Source organism: Lissotriton vulgaris, chromosome 12 (genome assembly GCF_964263255.1).
Source record: "Lissotriton vulgaris chromosome 12, aLisVul1.2, whole genome shotgun sequence".
Classification (NCBI taxonomy): domain Eukaryota; kingdom Metazoa; phylum Chordata; class Amphibia; order Caudata; family Salamandridae; genus Lissotriton; species Lissotriton vulgaris.
Window position 1 is genome coordinate 443,527,405 of NC_141700.1, and position 16,850 is coordinate 443,544,254.

Below are 16,850 nucleotides of genomic sequence, written 5' to 3' on the forward strand. Positions count from 1 at the left end.
CTCATAGATATGTACTTTTTTTCATTTTGCAATAACAGTATTCATTCTATAATCTTGAAAATACCTGGGTTTTTATAAGGTTAAAGGTGATCTGTTCAACAGTAATATGAATCAGACTTTTATATTTTAATTGTATCGGAATAAGACCTAATGAAAATGATTTGTTATATAACAATGAGAAAAGCAAGGCACTGCTGAGAGATGAACTCAGGATCTCCTGTTTACTAGACAGGTGCTTTAACCAGCTAAGCCACAGCACCCACTTGATTCTTAAATTTGAAACACTTTTCTTTATGGTTTTCAAGAGAATATTGCTTTTTCACTTTCATATTCTTTTCTAAGTTCACACACTTCTCTACTCAAACACTTAAGATGAATGAAGACTCTTCACTTATTCAAAAACACCTCTCTAATTTGAAGTTTACCCTATTCATATAATTTTAAAATATACCTTGCTGAAGAATGGATTAGTTGAATTCAACAATAGAGTGATCATTCACCTCTATCTTGTTCTTTGTCATTTTCTTTTCCCTATTTCAGTCAATGCATTCCTACAAAAATCTTCACAATACCAAGCATTTTATTTAATTTTTAAGATAAATTATTCTAAAGTTCATAGAACCAGATGTTTATTCTTAAATTGTATTCAACATTTGTTTGATGAAAATTATTCGGAAAGCATGGAGAAAACATTTAGGTGCTGCTGAGATTTGAACTCAGGATTTCCTGTTTACGAGACAGGCGCTTTAACCACTAAGCCACAGCACCAACGTTAATAGTAAGAAATGCATACATAATTTATTGTTGATGATGAAAATGTGTTTCCTGCTATAAATTCTTCTTTATATGTATTGTAATCTTAAACACGAAAACATACTCAATCACTACGCAATTATTAATATGTTTTAATAAACAGGTACTCTTATAAAACCCAATTTCATTTCTTGAATTCTTTACAATTTTTTTCATGAAGGTAATAATATTGCTCCAATCTAGGTAGACATTTCATCTACGTCTTTCTCATAGATATGTATTTTTTTCATTTTGCAATAACAGTATTCATTCTATAATCTTGAAAATACTTGTGTTTTTATAAGGTTTAAGATGATCTGTTCAACAGTAAGATGAATCAGACTTTTATATTTTAATTGTATCGGAATAAGACCTAATGAAAATGATTTGTTATATAACAATGAGAAAAGCATGGCGCTGCTGAGATTTGAACTCAGGATCTCCTGTTTACTAGACAGGCACTTTAACCAGCTAAGCCACAGCACCCACTTGATTCTTAAATTTGAAACACTTTTCTTTATGGTGTTCAAGAGAATATTGCTTTTTCACTTTCATATTCTTTTCTTAGTTCACACACTTCTCTACTCAAACACTTAAGATGAATGAAGACTCTTCACTTATTCAAAAACACCTCTCTAATTTGAAGTTTACCCTATTCCTATCATTTTAAAATATACCTTGCTGAAGAATGGATTAGTTGAATTCAACAATAGAGTGAACATTCACCTCTATCTTGTTCTTTGTCATTTTCTTATCCCTATTTCAGTCAATGCATTCCTACAAAAATCTTCACAATACCAAGCATTTTATTTAATTTTTAAGATAACGTATTCTAAAGTTCATAGAACCAGATGTTTATTCTTAAATCGTATTCAACATTTGTTTGATGAAAATTATTCAGAAAGCATGGAGAAAACAGTTATGTGCTGCTGAGAATTGAACTCAGGATTTCCTGTTTACGAGACAGGCGCTTTAACCACTAAGCCACAGCACCAACGTTAATAGTAAGAAATGCATACATAATTTATTGTTGATGATGAAAATGTGTTTCCTGCTATAAATTCTTCTTTATATGTATTGTAATCTTAAACACGAAAACATACTCAATCACTACGCAAGTATTAATATGTTTTAATAAACAGGTACTCTTATAAAACTCAATTTCATTTCTTGAATTCTTTACAATTTTTTTTCATGAAGGTAATAATATTGCTCCAATCTAGGTAGACATATCATCTACGTCTTTCTCATAGATATGTATTTTTTTCATTTTGCAATAACATTATTCATTCTATAATCTTGAAAATACTTGGGTTTTTATAAGGTTAAAGATGATCTGTACATCAGTAAGATGAATCAGACTTTTATATTTTAATTGTATCGGAATAAGACCTAATGAAAATGATTTGTTATATATTACAATGAGAAAAGCAAGGCGCTGCTGAGATTTGAACTCAGGATCTCCTGTTTACTAGACAGGCGCTTTAACCAGCTAAGCCACAGCACCCACTTGATTCTTAAATTTGAAACACTTTTCTTTATGGTGTTCAAGAGAATATTGCTTTTTCACTTTCATATTCTTTTCTAAGTTCACACACTTCTCTACTCAAACACTTAAGATGAATGAAGACTCTTCACTTATTCAAAAACACCTCTCTAATTTGAAGTTTACCCTATTCATATCATTTTAAAATATTCCTTGCTGAAGAATGGATTTGTTGAATTCCACAATAGAGTGATCATTCACCTCTATCTTGTTCTTTGTCATTTTCTTTTCCCTATTTCAGTCAATGCATTCCTACAAAAATCTTCACAATACCAAGCATTTTATTTCATTTTTAAGATAACTTATTCTAAAGTTCATAGAACCAGATGTTTATTCTTAAATTGTATTCAACATTTGTTTGATGAAAATTATTCGGAAAGCATGGAGAAAAGAGTTAGGTGCTGTTGAGATTTGAACTCAGGATTTCCTGATTACGAGACAGGCGCTTTAACCACTAAGCCACAGCACCAACATTAATACTACGAAATGCACACATAATTTATTGTTGATGATGAAAATGTGTTTCCTGCTATAAATTCTTCTTTATATGTATTGTAATCTTAAACACGAAAACATACTCAATCACTACGCAAGTATTAATATGTTTTAATAAACAGGTACTCTTATAAAACTCAATTTCATTTCTTGAATTCTTTAAAAAAAAATCATGAAGGTATTAATATTGCTCAAATCTAGGTAGAAATTTCATCTACGTCTTTCTCATAGATATGTATTTTTTTTATTTGGCAATAACAGTATTCATTCTATAATCTTGAAAATACTTGTGTTTTTATAAGGTTTAAGATGATCTGTTCAACAGTAAGATGAATCAGACTTTTATATTTTAATTGTATCGGAATAAGACCTAATGAAAATGATTTGTTATATAACAATGAGAAAAGCAAGGCACAGCTCAGAGTTGAACTCAGGATCTCCTGTTTACTAGACAGGCGTTTTAACCAGCTAAGCCACAGCACCCACTTGATTCTTAATTTTGAAAACTTTTTCTTTATGGTGTTCAAGAGAATAATGCTTTTTCACTTTCATATTCTTTTCTAAGTTCACACACTTCTCTACTCATAAACTTAAGATGAATGAAGACTCTTCACTTATTCAAAAACACCTCTCTAATTTGAAGTTTACCCTATTCATATCATTTTAAAATATACCTTGCTGAAGTATGGATTAGTTGAATTCAACAATAGAGTGATCATTCACCTCTATCTTGTTCTTTGTCATTTTCTTTTCCCTATTTCAATCAATGCATTCCTACAAAAATCTTCACAATACCAAGTATTTTATTTAATTTTTAAGATAACTTATTCTAAAGTTCATAGAACCAGATGTTTATACTTAAATTGTATTCAACACTTGTTTGATGAAAAATATTCGGAAAGCATGAAGAAAACAGTTAAATGCTGCTGAGATTTGAACTCAGGATTTCCTGTTTACGAGATAGGAGCTTTAACCACTTAGCCGCAGCACCAACGGTAATAGTAAAAAATGCATAAATAATTTATTGTTGATGATGAAAATGTGTTTTCTGCTATAAATTCTTCTTTATATGTATTGTAATCTTAAACACGAAAAGATACTCAATTATTTCACAAGGATTCATATCTTTTAATAAACAGGTACTCTTATAAAACCCAATTTCATTTCTTGAATTCTTTACAATTTTTTTTCATGAAGGTAATAATATTGCTCCAATCTTGGTAGACATTTCATCTACGTCTTTCTCATAGATATGTACTTTTTTCATTTTGCAATAACAGTATTCATTCTATAATCTTGAAAATACCTGGGTTTTTATAAGGTTAAAGGTGATCTGTTCAACAGTAAGATGAATCAGACTTTTATATTTTAATTGTATCGGAATAAGACCTAATGAAAATGATTTGTTATATAACAATGAGAAAATGCAAGGCACTGCTGAGAGATGAACTCAGGATCTCCTGTTTACTAGACAGGCGCTTTAACCAGCTAAGCCACAGCACCCACTTGATTCTTAAATTTGAAACACTTTTCTTTATGGTGTTCAAGAGAATATTGCTTTTTCACTTTCATATTCTTTTCTAAGTTCACACACTTCTCTACTCAAACACTTAAGATGAATGAAGACTCTTCACTTATTCAAAAACACCTCTCTAATTTGAAGTTTACCCTATTCATATCATTTTAAAATATACCTTGCTGAAGAATGGATTAGTTGAATTCAACAATAGAGTGATCATTCACCTCTATCTTGTTCTTTGTCATTTTCTTTTCCCTATTTCAGTCAATGCATTCCTACAAAAATCTTCACAATACCAAGCATTTTATTTAATTTTTAAGATAACTTATTCTAAAGTTCATAGAACCAGATGTTTATTCTTAAATTGTATTCAACATTTGTTTGATGAAAATTATTCGGAAAGCATGGAGAAAACATTTAGGTGCTGCTGAGATTTGAACTCAGGATTTCCTGTTTACGAGACAGGCGCTTTAACCACTAAGCCACAGCACCAACGTTAATAGTAAGCAATGCATAAATTATTCATTGTTGATGGTGAAAATGTGTTTCCTGCTATAAATTCTTCTTTATATGTATTGTAATCTTAAACAGGAAAACATACTCAATCACTACGCAAGTATTAATATGTTTTAATAAACAGGTACTCTTATAAAACCCAATTTCATTTCTTGAATTCTTTACAATTTTTTTTCATGAAGGTAATAATATTACTCCAATCTAGGTAGAAATTTCATCGACGTCTTTCTCATAGATATGTATTTTTTTCATTTTGCAATAACATTATTCATTCTATAATCTTGAAAATACTTGGGTTTTTATAAGGTTAAAGATGATCTGTTCAACAGTAAGATGAATCAGACTTTTATATTTTAATTGTATCGGAATAAGACCTAATGAAAATGATTTGTTATATATTACAATGAGAAAAGCAAGGCGCTGCTGAGATTTGAACTCAGGATCTCCTGTTTACTAGACAGGCGCTTTAACCAGCTAAGCCACAGCACCCACTTGATTCTTAAATTTGAAACACTTTTCTTTATGGTGTTCAAGAGAATATTGCTTTTTCACTTTCATATTCTTTTCTAAGTTCACACACTTCTCTACTCAAACACTTAAGATGAATGAAGACTCTTCACTTATTCAAAAACACCTCTCTAATTTGAAGCTTACCCTATTCATATCATTTTAGAGTATACCTTGCTGAAAAATGGATTAGTTGAATTCAACAATAGAGTGATCATTCACCTGTATCTTGTTCTTTGTCATTTTCTTTTCCCTATTTCAGTCAATGCATTCCTACAAAAATCTTCTCAATACCAAGCATTTTATTTAATTTTTAAGATAACTTATTCTAAAGTTCATAGAACCAGATGTTTATTCTTAAATTGTATTCATCATTTGTTTGATGAAAATTATTCGGAAAGCATGGAGAAAACAGTTAGGTGCTGTTGAGATTTGAACTCAGGATTTCCTGTTTACGAGACAGGCGCTTTAACCACTAAGCCACAGCACCAACATTAATAGTAAGAAATGCATACATAATTTATTGTTGATGATGAAAATGTGTTTCCTGCTATAAATTCTTCTTTATATGTATTCTAATCTTAAACACGAAAACATACTCAATCACTACGCAAGTATTAATATGTTTTAATAAACAGGTACTCTTATAAAACTCAATTTCATTTCTTGAATTCTTTAAAAAAAAAATCATGAAGGTATTAATATTGCTCAAATCTAGGTAGAAATTTCATCTACGTCTTTCTCATAGATATGTATTTTTTTCATTTGGCAATAACAGTATTCATTCTATAATCTTGAAAATACGTGTGTTTTTATAAGGTTTAAGATGATCTGTTCAACAGTAAGATGAATCAGACTTTTATATTTTAATTGTATCGGAATAAGACCTAATGAAAATGATTTGTTATATAACAATGAGAAAAGCAAGGCACTGCTGAGCGTTGAACTCAGGATCTCCTGTTTACTAGACAGGCGTTTTAACCAGCTAAGCCACAGCACCCACTTGATTCTTAATTTTGAAAACTTTTTTTATGGTGTTGAAGAGAATAATGTTTTTTCACTTTCATATTCTTTTCTAAGTTCACATACTTCTCTACTCAAACACTTAAGATGAATGAAGACTCTTCACTTATTCAAAAACACCTCTCTAATTTGAAGTTTACCCTATTCATATCATTTTAAAATATACCTTGCTGAAGAATGGATTAGTTGAATTCAACAATAGAGTGAACATTCACCTCTATCTTGTTCTTTGTCATTTTCTTATCCCTATTTCAGTCAATGCATTCCTACAAAAATCTTCACAATACCAAGCATTTTATTTAATTTTTAAGATAACTTATTCTAATGTTCATAGAAACAGATGTTTATTCTTAAATTGTATTCAACATTTGTTTGATGAAAATTATTCAGAAAGCATGGAGAAAACAGTTAGGTGCTGCTGAGAATTGAACTCAGGATTTCCTGTTTACGAGACAGGCGCTTTAACCACTAAGCCACAGCACCAACATTAATAGTAAGAAATGCATACATAATTTATTGTTGATGATGAAAATGTGTTTCCTGCCATAAATTCTTCTTTATATGTATTGTAATCTTAAACACGAAAACATACTCAATCACTACGCAAGTATTAATATGTTTTAATAAACAGGTACTCTTATAAAACTCAATTTCATTTCTTGAATCCTTTAAAAAAAAAATCATGAAGGTATTAATATTGCTCAAATCTAGGTAGAAATTTCATCTATTTCTTTCTCATAGATATGTATTTTTTTCATTTGGCAATAACAGTATTCATTCTATAATCTTGAAAATACTTGTGTTTTTATAAGGTTTAAGATGATCTGTTCAACAGTAAGATGAATCAGACTTTTATATTTTAATTGTATCGGAATAAGACCTAATAAAAATGATTTGTTATATAACAATGAGAAAAGCAATTCACTGCTGAGAGTTGAACTCAGGATCTCCTGTTTACTAGACAGGCGCTTTAACCAGCTAAGCCACAGCATCCACTTGATTCTTAACTTTGAAAAACTTTTTTTATGGTGTTCAAGAGAATATTGCTTTTTCACTTACATATTCTTTTCTAAGTTCACACACTTCTCTACTCAAACACTTAAGATGAATGAAGACTCCTCACTTATTCAAAAACACCTCTCTAATTTGAAGTTTACCCTATTCATATCATTTTAAAATATACCTTGCTGAAGAATGGATTAGTTGAATTCAACAATAGAGTGATCATTCACCTCTATCTTGTTCTTTGTCATATTCTTTTCCCTATTTCAGTCAATGCATTCCTACAAAAATCCTCACAATACCAAGCATTTTATTTAATTTTTAAGATAACTTATTCTAAAGTTCATAGAACCAGATGCTTATACTTAAATTGTATTCAACATTTGTTTGATGAAAATTATTCGGAAAGCATGGAGAAAACATTTAGGTGCTGCTGAGATTTGAACTCAGGATTTCCTGTTTACGAGACAGGCGCTTTAACCACTAAGCCACAGCACCAACGTTAATAGTAAGAAATGCATACATAATTTATTGTTGATGATGAAAATGTGTTTCCTGCTATAAATTCTTCTTTATATGTATTGTAATCTTAAACACGAAAACATACTCAATCACTACGCAAGTATTAATATGTTTTAATAAACAGGTACTCTTATAAAACCCAATTTCATTTCTTGAATTCTTTACAATTTTTTTCATGAAGGTAATAATATTGCTCCAATCTAGGTAGACATTTCATCTACGTCTTTCTCATAGATATGTATTTTTTTCATTTTGCAATAACATTATTCATTCTATAATCTTGAAAATACTTGGGTTTTTATAAGGTTAAAGATGATCTGTTCATCAGTAAGATGAATCAGACTTTTATATTTTAATTGTATCGGAATAAGACCTAATGAAAATGATTTGTTATATATTACAATGAGAAAAGCAAGGCCATGCTGAGATTTGAACTCAGGATCTCCTGTTTACTAGACAGGCGCTTTAACCAGCTATGCCACAGCACCAACTTGATTCTTAAATTTGAAACACTTTTCTTTATGGTGTTCAAGAGAATATTGCTTTTTCACTTTCATATTCTTTTCTAAGTTCACACACTTCTCTACTCAAACACTTAAGATGAATGAAGACTCTTCACTTATTCAAAAACACCTCTCTAATTTGAAGTTTACCCTATTCATATCATTTTAAAATATACCTTGCTGAAGAATGGATTAGTTGAATTCAACAATAGAGTGAACATTTACCTCTATCTTGTTCTTTGTCATTTTCTTATCCCTATTTCAGTCAATGCATTCCTTCAAAAATCTTCACAATACCAAGCATTTTATTTAATTTTTAAGATAACTTATTCTAAAGTTCATAGAACCAGATGTTTATTCTTAAATTGTATTCAACATTTGTTTGATGAAAATTATTCAGAAAGCATGGAGAAAACAGTTAGGTGCTGCTGAGAATTGAACTCAGGATTTCCTGTTTACGAGACAGGCGCTTTAACCACTTAGCCACAGCACCAACGTTAATAGTAAGAAATGCATACATAATTTATTGTTGATGATGAAAATGTGTTTCCTGCTATAAATTCTTCTTTATATGTATTGTAATCTTAAACACGAAAACATACTCAATCACTACGCAAGTATTAATATGTTTTAATAAACAGGTACTCTTATAAAACTCAATTTCATTTCTTGAATCCTTTAAAAAAAAAATCATGAAGGTATTAATATTGCTCAAATCTAGGTAGAAATTTCATCTATTTCTTTCTCATAGATATGTATTTTTTTCATTTGGCAATAACAGTATTCATTCTATAATCTTGAAAATACTTGTGTTTTTATAAGGTTTAAGATGATCTGTTCAACAGTAAGATGAATCAGACTTTTATATTTTAATTGTATCGGAATAAGACCTAATAAAAATGATTTGTTATATAACAATGAGAAAAGCAATTCACTGCTGAGAGTTGAACTCAGGATCTCCTGTTTACTAGACAGGCGCTTTAACCAGCTAAGCCACAGCATCCACTTGATTCTTAACTTTGAAAAACTTTTTTTTATGGTGTTCAAGAGAATATTGCTTTTTCACTTACATATTCTTTTCTAAGTTCACACACTTCTCTACTCAAACACTTAAGATGAATGAAGACTCCTCACTTATTCAAAAACACCTCTCTAATTTGAAGTTTACCCTATTCATATCATTTTAAAATATACCTTGCTGAAGAATGGATTAGTTGAATTCAACAATAGAGTGATCATTCACCTCTATCTTGTTCTTTGTCATATTCTTTTCCCTATTTCAGTCAATGCATTCCTACAAAAATCCTCACAATACCAAGCATTTTATTTAATTTTTAAGATAACTTATTCTAAAGTTCATAGAACCAGATGCTTATACTTAAATTGTATTCAACATTTGTTTGATGAAAATTATTCGGAAAGCATGGAGAAAACATTTAGGTGCTGCTGAGATTTGAACTCAGGATTTCCTGTTTACGAGACAGGCGCTTTAACCACTAAGCCACAGCACCAACGTTAATAGTAAGAAATGCATACATAATTTATTGTTGATGATGAAAATGTGTTTCCTGCTATAAATTCTTCTTTATATGTATTGTAATCTTAAACACGAAAACATACTCAATCACTACGCAAGTATTAATATGTTTTAATAAACAGGTACTCTTATAAAACCCAATTTCATTTCTTGAATTCTTTACAATTTTTTTCATGAAGGTAATAATATTGCTCCAATCTAGGTAGACATTTCATCTACGTCTTTCTCATAGATATGTATTTTTTTCATTTTGCAATAACATTATTCATTCTATAATCTTGAAAATACTTGGGTTTTTATAAGGTTAAAGATGATCTGTTCATCAGTAAGATGAATCAGACTTTTATATTTTAATTGTATCGGAATAAGACCTAATGAAAATGATTTGTTATATATTACAATGAGAAAAGCAAGGCCATGCTGAGATTTGAACTCAGGATCTCCTGTTTACTAGACAGGCGCTTTAACCAGCTATGCCACAGCACCAACTTGATTCTTAAATTTGAAACACTTTTCTTTATGGTGTTCAAGAGAATATTGCTTTTTCACTTTCATATTCTTTTCTAAGTTCACACACTTCTCTACTCAAACACTTAAGATGAATGAAGACTCTTCACTTATTCAAAAACACCTCTCTAATTTGAAGTTTACCCTATTCATATCATTTTAAAATATTCCTTGCTGAAGAATGGATTTGTTGAATTCCACAATAGAGTGATCATTCACCTCTATCTTGTTCTTTGTCATTTTCTTTTCCCTATTTCAGTCAATGCATTCCTACAAAAATCTTCACAATACCAAGCATTTTATTTCATTTTTAAGATAACTTATTCTAAAGTTCATAGAACCAGATGTTTATTCTTAAATTGTATTCAACATGTGTTTGATGAAAGTTATTCTGAAAGCATTGAGAAAAGAGTTAGGTGCTGTTGAGATTTGAACTCAGGATTTCCTGATTACGAGACAGGCGCTTTAACCACTAAGCCACAGCACCAACGCTAATAGTAAGAAATGCATACATAATTTATTGTTGATGAGGAAAATGTGTTTCCTGCTATAAATTCTTCTTTATATGTATTGTAATCTTAAACACGAAAAGATACTCAATCACTACGCAAGGATTCATATATTTTAATAAACAGGTACTCTTATAAAACCCAATTTCATTTCTTGAATTCTTTACAATTTTTTTCATGAAGGTAATAATATTGCTCCAATCTAGGTAGACATTTCATCTACGTCTTTCTCATAGATATGTATTTTTTTCATTTTGCAATAACAGTATTCATTCTATAATCTTGAAAATACTTGGGTTTTTATAAGGTTAAAGATGATCTGTTCAACAGTAAGATGAATCAGACTTTTATATTTTAATTGTATCGGAATAAGACCTAATGAAAATGATTTGTTATATAACAATGAGAAAAGCAAGGCGCTGCTGAGATTTGAACTCAGGATCTCCTGTTTACTAGACAGGCACTTTAACCAGCTAAGCCACAGCACCCACTTGATTCTTAAATTTGAAACACTTTTCTTTATGGTGTTCAAGAGAATATTGCTTTTTCACTTTCATATTCTTTTCTAAGTTCACACACTTCTCTACTCAAACACTTAAGATGAATGAAGACTCTTCACTTATTCAAAAACACCTCTCTAATTTGAAGTTTACCCTATTCATATCATTTTAAAATATACCTTGCTGAAGAATGGATTAGTTGAATTCAACAATAGAGTGATCATTCACCTCTATCTTGTTCTTTGTCATTTTCTTTTCCCTATTTCAGTCAATGCATTCCTACAAAAATCTTCACAATACCAAGCATTTTATTTAATGTTTAAGATAACTTATTCTAAAGTTCATAGAACCAGATGTTTATTCTTAAATTGTATTCAACATTTGTTTGATGAAAATTATTCGGAAAGCATGGAGAAAACATTTAGGTGTTGCTGAGATTTGAACTCAGGATTTCCTGTTTACGAGACAGGCGCTTTAACCACTAAGCCACAGCACCAACGTTAATAGTAAGAAATGCATACATAATTTATTGTTGATGATGAAAATGTGTTTCCTGCTATAAATTCTTCTTTATATGTATTGTAATCTTAAACACGAAAACATACTCAATCACTACGCAAGTATTAATATGTTTTAATAAACAGGTACTCTTATAAAACCCAATTTCATTTCTTGAATTCTTTACAATTGTTTTCATGAAGGTAATAATATTGCTCCAATCTAGGTAGACATTTCATCTACGTCTTTCTCATAGATATGTATTTTTTTCATTTTGCAATAACAGTATTCATTCTATAATCTTGAAAATACTTGGGTTTTTATGAGGTTAAAGATGATCTGTTCAACAGTAAGATGAATCAGACTTTTATATTTTAATTGTATCGGAATAAGACCTAATGAAAATGATTTGTTATATAACAATGAGAAAAGCAAGTCGCTGCTGAGATTTGAACTCAGGATCTCCTGTTTACTAGACAGGCGCTTTAACCAGCTAAGCCACAGCACCCACTTGATTCTTAAATTTGAAACACTTTTCTTTATGGTGTTCAAGAGAATATTGCTTTTTCACTTTCATATTCTTTTCTAAGTACACACACTTCTCTACTCAAACACTTAAGATGAATGAAGACTCTTCACTTATTCAAAAACACCTCTCTAATTTGAAGTTTACCCTATTCATATCATTTTAAAATATACCTTGCTGAAGAATGGATTAGTTGAATTCAACAATAGAGTGAACATTCACCTCTATCTTGTTCTTTGTCATTTTCTTATCCCTATTTCAGTCAATGCATTCCTACAAAAATCTTCACAATACCAAGCATTTTATTTAATTTTTAAGATAACTTATTCTAAAGTTCATAGAACCAGATGTTTATTCTTAAATTGTATTCAACATTTGTTTGATGAAAATTATTCGGAAAGCATGAAGAAAACAGTTAAATGCTGCTGAGATTTGAACTCAGGATTTGCTGTTTACGAGATAGGAGCTTTAACCACTAAGCCACAGCACCAACGGTAATAGTAAAAAATGCATAAATAATTCATTGTTGATGATGAAATGTGTTTTCTGCTATAAATTCTTCTTTATATGTATTGTAATCTTAAACACAAAAAGATACTCAATCACTACGCAAGGATTCATATATTTTAATAAACAGGTACTCTTATAAAACCCAATTTCATTTCTTGAATTCTTTACATTTTTTTTCATGAAGGTAATAATATTGCTCCAATCTTGGTAGGCATTTCATCTACGTCTTTCTCATAGATATGTACTTTTTTTCATTTTGCAATAACAGTATTCATTCTATAATCTTGAAAATACATGGGTTTTTATAAGGTTAAAGGTGATCTGTTCAATAGTAAGATGAATCAGACTTTTATATTTTAATTGTATCGGAATAAGACCTAATGAAAATGATTTGTTATATAACAATGAGAAAATGCAAGGCACTGCTGAGAGATAAACTCAGGATCTCCTGTTTACTAGACAGGCGCTTTAACCAGCTAAGCCACAGCACCCACTTGATTCTTAAATTTGAAACACTTTTCTTTATGGTGTTCAAGAGAATATTGCTTTTTCACTTTCATATTCTTTTCTAAGTTCACACACTTCTCTACTCAAACACTTAAGATGAATGAAGACTCTTCACTTATTCAAAAACACCTCTCTAATTTGAAGTTTACCCTATTCATATCATTTTAAAATATACCTTGCTGAAGAATGGATTAGTTGAATTCAACAATAGAGTGATCATTCACCTCTATCTTGTTCTTTGTCATTTTCTTTTCCCTATTTCAGTCAATGCATTCCTACAAAAATCTTCACAATACCAAGCATTTTATTTAATTTTTAAGATAACTTATTCTAAAGTTCATAGAACCAGATGTTTATTCTTAAATTGTATTCAACATTTGTTTGATGAAAATTATTCGGAAAGCATGGAGAAAACATTTAGGTGCTGCTGAGATTTGAACTCAGGATTTCCTGTTTACGAGACAGGCGCTTTAACCACTAAGCCACAGCACCAACGTTAAGAATAAGAAATGCATACATAATTTATTGTTGATGATGAAAATGTGTTTCCTGCTATAAATTCTTCTTTATATGTATTGTAATCTTAAACACGAAAACATACTCAATCACTACGCAAGTATTAATATGTTTTGATAAACAGGTACTCTTATAAAACTCAATTTCATTTCTTGAATTCTTTAAAAAAAAATCATGAGGTATTAATATTGCTCAAATCTAGGTAGAAATTTCATCTACGTCTTTCTCATAGATATGTATTTTTTTCATTTGGCAATAACAGTATTCATTCTATAATCTTGAAAATACTTGTGTTTTTATAAGGTTTAAGATGATCTGTTCAACAGTAAGATGAATCAGACTTTTTATATTTTAATTGTATCGGAATAAGACCTAATAAAAATGATTTGTTATATAACAATGAGAAAAGCAATTCACTGCTGAGAGTTGAACTCAGGATCTCTTGTTTACTAGACAGGCGCTTTAACCAGCTAAGCCACAGCACCCACTTGATTCTTAAATTTGAAACACTTTTCTTTATGGTGTTCAAGAGAATATTGCTTTTTCACTTTCATATTCTTTTCTAAGTTCACACACTTCTCTACTCAAACACTTAAGATGAATGAAGACTCTTCACTTATTCAAAAACACCTCTCCAATTTGAAGTTTACCCTATTCATATCATTTTAAAATATACCTTGCTGAAGAATGGATTAGTTGAATTCAACAATAGAGTGATCATTCACCTCTATCTTGTTCTTTGTCATTTTCTTTTCCCTATTTCAATCAATGCATTCCTACAAAAATCTTCACAATACAAAGTATTTTATTTAATTTTTAAGATAACTTATTCTAAAGTTCATAGAACCAGATGTTTATACTTAAATTGTATTCATCACTTGTTTGATGAAAATTATTCGGAAAGCATGAAAAAAACAGTTAAATGCTGCTGAGATTTGAACTCAGGATTTCCTGTTTACGAGATAGGAGCTTTTACCACTAAGCCACAGCACCAACGGTAATAGTAAAAAATGCATAAATAATTCATTGTTGATGATGAAAATGTGTTTTCTGCTATAAATTCTTCTTTATATGTATTGTAATCTTAAACACAAAAAGATACTCAATCACTACGCAAGGATTCATATATTTTAATAAACAGGTACTCTTATAAAACCCAATTTCATTTCTTGAATTCTTTACAATTTTTTTCATGAAGGTAATAATATTGCTCCAATCTTGGTAGGCATTTCATCTACGTCTTTCTCATAGATATGTACTTTTTTCATTTTGCAATAACAGTATTTATTCTATAATCTTGAAAATACATGGGTTTTTATAAGGTTAAAGGTGATCTGTTCAACAGTAAGATGAATCAGACTTTTATATTTTAATTGTATCGGAATAAGACCTAATGAAAATGATTTGATATATAACAATGAGAAAAGCAAGGCACTGCTGAGAGTTGAACTCAGGATCTCCTGTTTACTAGACAGGCGCTTTAACCAGCTAAGCCACAGCACCCACTTGATTCTTAAATTTGAAACACTTTTCTTTATGGTGTTCAAGAGAATATTGCTTTTTCACTTTCATATTCTTTTCTAAGTTCACACACTTCTCTACTCAAACACTTAAGATGAATGAAGACTCTTCACTTATTCAAAAACACCTCTCTAATTTGAAGTTTACCCTATTCATATCATTTTAAAATATACCTTGCTGAAGAATGGATTAGTTGAATTCAACAATAGAGTGATCATTCACCTCTATCTTGTTCTTTGTCATTTTCTTTTCCCTATTTCAGTCAATGCATTCCTACAAAAATCTTCACAATACCAAGCATTTTATTTAATTTTTAAGATAACTTATTCTAAAGTTCATAGAACCAGATGTTTATACTTAAATTGTATTCAACACTTGTTTGATGAAAATTATTCGGAAAGCATTGAGAAAACAGTTAAATGCTGCTGAGAATTGAACTCAGGATTTCCTGTTTACGAGACAGGACCTTTAACCACTAAGCCACAGCACGAACAGTAATAGTAAAAAATGCATAAAGAATTTATTGTTAATGATGAAAATGTGTTTTCTGCTATAAATTCTTCTTTATATGTATTGTAATCTTAAACACGAAAAGATACTCAATCACTACGCTAGGATTAATATGTTTTAATAAACAGGTACTCTTATAAAACCCAATTCCATTTCTTGAATTCTTTACAATTTTTTTTCATGAAGGTAATAATATTGCTCCAATCTATGTAGACATTTCATCTACGTCTTTCTCATAGATATGTATTTTTTTCATTTTGCAATAACAGTATTCATTCTATAATCTTGAAAATACTTGGGTTTTTATAAGGTTAAAGATGATCTGTTCAACAGTAAGATGAATCAGACTTTTATATTTTAATTGTATCGGAATAAGACCTAATGAAAATGATTTGTTATATAACAATGAGAAAAGCAAGGCACTGCTCAGAGTTGAACTCAGGATCTCCTGTTTACTAGACAGGCGCTTTAACCAGCTAAGCCAGAGCACCCACTTGATTCTTTAATTTTTAAGATAACTTATTCTAAAGTTCATAGAACCAGATGTTTATTCTTAAATTGTATTCAACATTTGTTTGATGAAAATTGTTCGGAAAGCATGGAGAAAACATTTAGGTGCTGCTGAGATTTGAACTCAGGATTTCCTGTTTACGAGACAGGCGCTTTAACCAGCTAAGCCTCAGCACCCACTTGATTCTGAAGTTTGAAACACTTTTCTTTATGGTGTTCAAGAGAATATTGCTTTTTCACTTTCATATTCTTTTCTAAGTTCACACACTTCTCT

General features: G+C 30.1%; 15 non-coding genes across 15 annotated transcripts; all 15 read right to left on the reverse strand.

Annotated features, from left to right (window-relative positions):
- Positions 1-695: 695 nt before the first annotated feature.
- On the reverse strand, positions 696-768 carry TRNAT-CGU (transfer RNA threonine (anticodon CGU)). The gene has a single exon. It is a non-coding gene; the product is annotated as a tRNA-Thr (tRNA).
- Positions 769-1,204: 436 nt separating this feature from the next.
- TRNAT-AGU (transfer RNA threonine (anticodon AGU)) lies at positions 1,205-1,278 on the reverse strand. Its single transcript has one exon. It is a non-coding gene; the product is annotated as a tRNA-Thr (tRNA).
- A 947-nt stretch (positions 1,279-2,225) lies between these two features.
- On the reverse strand, positions 2,226-2,299 carry TRNAT-AGU (transfer RNA threonine (anticodon AGU)). The gene has a single exon. It is a non-coding gene; the product is annotated as a tRNA-Thr (tRNA).
- Positions 2,300-4,771: 2,472 nt separating this feature from the next.
- Positions 4,772-4,844, reverse strand: TRNAT-CGU (transfer RNA threonine (anticodon CGU)). Its single transcript has one exon. It is a non-coding gene; the product is annotated as a tRNA-Thr (tRNA).
- Positions 4,845-5,283: 439 nt separating this feature from the next.
- On the reverse strand, positions 5,284-5,357 carry TRNAT-AGU (transfer RNA threonine (anticodon AGU)). The gene has a single exon. It is a non-coding gene; the product is annotated as a tRNA-Thr (tRNA).
- A 435-nt stretch (positions 5,358-5,792) lies between these two features.
- On the reverse strand, positions 5,793-5,865 carry TRNAT-CGU (transfer RNA threonine (anticodon CGU)). Its single transcript has one exon. It is a non-coding gene; the product is annotated as a tRNA-Thr (tRNA).
- A 943-nt stretch (positions 5,866-6,808) lies between these two features.
- Positions 6,809-6,881, reverse strand: TRNAT-CGU (transfer RNA threonine (anticodon CGU)). The gene has a single exon. It is a non-coding gene; the product is annotated as a tRNA-Thr (tRNA).
- A 944-nt stretch (positions 6,882-7,825) lies between these two features.
- Positions 7,826-7,898, reverse strand: TRNAT-CGU (transfer RNA threonine (anticodon CGU)). The gene has a single exon. It is a non-coding gene; the product is annotated as a tRNA-Thr (tRNA).
- A 947-nt stretch (positions 7,899-8,845) lies between these two features.
- TRNAT-CGU (transfer RNA threonine (anticodon CGU)) lies at positions 8,846-8,918 on the reverse strand. Its single transcript has one exon. It is a non-coding gene; the product is annotated as a tRNA-Thr (tRNA).
- A 945-nt stretch (positions 8,919-9,863) lies between these two features.
- TRNAT-CGU (transfer RNA threonine (anticodon CGU)) lies at positions 9,864-9,936 on the reverse strand. The gene has a single exon. It is a non-coding gene; the product is annotated as a tRNA-Thr (tRNA).
- Positions 9,937-11,392: 1,456 nt separating this feature from the next.
- On the reverse strand, positions 11,393-11,466 carry TRNAT-AGU (transfer RNA threonine (anticodon AGU)). Its single transcript has one exon. It is a non-coding gene; the product is annotated as a tRNA-Thr (tRNA).
- A 435-nt stretch (positions 11,467-11,901) lies between these two features.
- On the reverse strand, positions 11,902-11,974 carry TRNAT-CGU (transfer RNA threonine (anticodon CGU)). The gene has a single exon. It is a non-coding gene; the product is annotated as a tRNA-Thr (tRNA).
- A 436-nt stretch (positions 11,975-12,410) lies between these two features.
- TRNAT-AGU (transfer RNA threonine (anticodon AGU)) lies at positions 12,411-12,484 on the reverse strand. Its single transcript has one exon. It is a non-coding gene; the product is annotated as a tRNA-Thr (tRNA).
- A 1,454-nt stretch (positions 12,485-13,938) lies between these two features.
- On the reverse strand, positions 13,939-14,011 carry TRNAT-CGU (transfer RNA threonine (anticodon CGU)). The gene has a single exon. It is a non-coding gene; the product is annotated as a tRNA-Thr (tRNA).
- A 1,453-nt stretch (positions 14,012-15,464) lies between these two features.
- TRNAT-AGU (transfer RNA threonine (anticodon AGU)) lies at positions 15,465-15,538 on the reverse strand. The gene has a single exon. It is a non-coding gene; the product is annotated as a tRNA-Thr (tRNA).
- Between the last annotated feature and the right edge of the window lie 1,312 nt (positions 15,539-16,850).